The sequence below is a fragment of the Magnolia sinica genome, chromosome 7 (genome assembly GCF_029962835.1).
Source record: "Magnolia sinica isolate HGM2019 chromosome 7, MsV1, whole genome shotgun sequence".
Lineage (NCBI taxonomy): Eukaryota > Viridiplantae > Streptophyta > Magnoliopsida > Magnoliales > Magnoliaceae > Magnolia > Magnolia sinica.
Window position 1 is genome coordinate 75,702,997 of NC_080579.1, and position 3,428 is coordinate 75,706,424.

Consider the following 3,428-nt stretch of genomic DNA (forward strand, 5'->3'; position numbering starts at 1 on the left):
CTTGTTGCATACAATCTCGACCATTAATTGTAATCACATTTTTCTGAAGAACGTATTCTAGATGAATGGACTAGTTGGTTCATGTGGTTTGCAAAATCATATGCTGAAATGAGTTGTGGGAAGACTAGTCTTGCGGCTCATTATCAGAACCATGGAAACACCAACAATGACAAATCATGGCATCTCAGCAATCTGTGTGCATTTTCACATTCTTTTTTCGCCTAAGGTTTTTCTTTTTCAGTGAATGTGTCTGGGAAGTCAAGGACGTCGGTGACTGTTGGTTTGGAATGAAAAGAATTGATGTGCTTGTATTGCTTAGGCAATGAGGGTGTGTTTGGATACTGTTGGATCATATTGTGGTGATGTGCTTGTATTGCTTAGGCAGTGAGGGTGTGTTGGGATAGACTATTGGATCATATTGTGCTAATTAGTTCCATATAGAAGACATGACAAAAAAAAAGTGGCAATAGAATCAAGCTAAGAAAACTAAATGTACAAATAAATGAACAGATCCAGAAACATACATGCTTCAACAACAAAATATGGATATAAGTAAAAATAAAAACTTGAATCAACATGACCAAAAACCTGAATCAAGACAAATATGGGGAAAGTAGGATTCGAATTACTACAATCACAAGCAGCCATAGTACTACCCATTTGAAAAGTCAAACAGAAGTAATCAGACACTACTGGTAAAGTTAAATATCTCATTGCTATATGAGGGGATATATCTGGAGACCAAGTCAATAAAAGACACTGAGCCCATTCAATGAAGTCCCTAATCCTGTGAAAGCACCAGGTAATTTAGATGGTGTTAGTATATTTTGGTGAACTATTTTATACATGAAGAATACTTTATTATATAACTCAATCTGAATGACAGAAGATTGAAATCCAAAATGACCTATACCTTTGCAGCACAAAATTAGCAGGAATGGCAGCTTGACAAAACCAAGCTCGTAAATTACGATCGCCATCCAAAAATAAAACTGGGGCCTACGATCGCCAACATTCTTGCATAAAACACATGCATGGGGCATCTTTGAGTGAATCAAACATCCCAACAATATGGGGATGTTTTGTGTGATTTCAATTTTTGGTTATTCTACTAAGGGTAGAAATCCCAAAATCAGAAATTATTCTTCTAATGGGCTGAGCCAAACACAGTTCAATTGAATTGTGCATTCCAATGATCTCCATATTGAAACCACCTTACACTCAGTTGGAGTCAAAAGAAACATAACTGCATTTTGAGGGCTCCATCCTCATTATAATAGTAGGACACATTTTCATCATTTAAAATTGAGTGAAAAGCTGCACTTGTGGCTATACTAATTTGTGATTTTGGAATTTCTACTCTTAGTAGATTTCCAAAAATCACAAAATGGGGATGTTTTGTGTTGTATTAGGAAAAAACAAAAGAGTTTTTCCAAATCCACATGAATATCATTTAACTGTTTTTGGATTTTCTACTAATAGTGTAAGAGTAGAAATCCAAAATCACATATTAATGAGCAAGTAAAAAAGAATGTATAATGTTGTTGTCGACTTCGAGTTCTGCTGGATTATGTTTTTAAGGATGTTGTATATCTAAAGGCACTCAAAGATGGATTTGCTGTATTAACAAGGTGTAGTTAAGTTTGCTTATTTTCGACTTTTTGTTTATAAACTGAGGTATATATAATGCTTGGCCTGAGGCGTTCTATGGCCTGTTTGGGTTTTCAACTTGTACAAGTGGGGCCCATGTTCAGCGAGATCCTAGTCAATGGTAGGATGGGCCTTGGTTTAGACAAACAATTCCTCAGATTGAATGATTCTAGCTACCAAACATCTGGCTTTCTTTGGTTGAATATGATGTTGCTTCTTTTTCTTTCTTAAATGTCTATTTGCTGGAAGACAAACCAAACAGGATCAACTCATATGGCATATTTGTGTTGCATCATCCAAAGCGGGTCCAATCATATTAGTGGTTTGGATCATAGAACCATTAGGACCCACTTGTACAAATTGAAAACTTGAGCATACTATACTCACTGTCGCACCGAGCATTGTATACTATCTCTTACAGAACACATCTAGCTACTAAAAATACAGGAATGCTAATAAGCAGATTGCTGAATAAAAGTTCAATGTAGCTCTCCTTGTAGCACCCGTGGCAAACGTTTATGCTGAATGAGGGTATTGATCTTGGTGGCCCACCAAGTGGATAAGCTATGGTTGAAACAGTGATAGGACAACTCTTTCTTTTCTTTTCTTTTTTCCTTGGTGAATCTAGACTGTTACTCTAATTGTTCTTTTTGCATGCAACTAATACAATGAACCAGAGTTCAATCCCCTTGTTTTGTGAGATATGGTCTGTCCATGTGGTGGCCCACAATATCAATAGATCCGATCGCTATGAGGAGGGAGCCAAATATAAAATTAATAGGTAGTGACCTACATATTAATCTTCCTCCAAAAACATACACATGAACATAAACATTCCAAGTTTTCAACAAACAACCAACTTTCCATGTAGAGAATTATGCATTTTGATCAAACATGCCTACGACGATTAATATATAAGAGGTTGTATGGATTTCTCGAATCTTAGGAGTCATGAATATGTGTCTGGAATTTCCTAACGAAAGGGATTCTGTCTACATGTTTTGGTACTAAAAAAGTTTTTAGAAATCCAGTTCTTTTGTTTGGATACTGGGAAAGAGTTATTAGGAGAGCAAAGGCTTTTTATCCTTTTCAACAATATAACAGTTGGAAGAGAATGTTGTTCCGAAAATCTTCCAACCCATCTTAAATATGAGAATCATAAAATGGGCAAATTTTCGGAACGGGAATCCCCAAATCCCCAAACCCCTAAATCCCTAAATCCCCAAACTCCTAAATCCCCAAATCCCCAAACCCCTAAATCCCTAAATCCCCAAATCCCTAAATCCCTAAATCTGTATTAAGATTGAGAAAGATTGAGAGAGAGAGAGAGAAAGAGAGAGAGAGAGAGAGAGAGAGAGAGAGAGAGAGAGATACCTCACGGTCCCCAAATCCCTACCCCTACTGCCGTGTGTAGGGCGTTCGGCAACGGGCCCCCCGAGAGAGTTCAGAGAGAGAGGAAGAGAGATACAGAGAGACAGAGGAGGGAGAGGATGCGAGAGAGAGCTCGAGGTGGGTGGAGAGATCAGAGAGAGGAAGAGAGAGACAGCGAGAGAGAAGGTGCGAGAGAGAGAAGCTGCGAGTGGGTTTCTCTCGCCCGCTGGGATATCTCTCAGAATATATTCATTTTTATGTACGGACGGACGAGAATGCCCCTCGGTCCATCTACTTTCGGTGGGACCCACTATGATGTATTTGTTATATCCACACCGTCCATCCATTTTGAGATATCATTTTAAGTCATGAGCCGGAGAATGAGGCAGATATAAATATGTAGTGGA

At 38.2% G+C, this 3,428-nt stretch overlaps 1 long non-coding RNA gene across 1 annotated transcript; it reads right to left on the reverse strand.

Moving 5' to 3' along the window:
- Positions 1-227: 227 nt before the first annotated feature.
- On the reverse strand, positions 228-3,228 carry LOC131252140 (uncharacterized). Its single transcript, XR_009174210.1, has 2 exons — positions 3,025-3,228; positions 228-787 (listed from the first exon to the last, which is right to left on the reverse strand). It is a non-coding gene; the product is annotated as an uncharacterized LOC131252140 (long non-coding RNA).
- Positions 3,229-3,428: the final 200 nt, after the last annotated feature.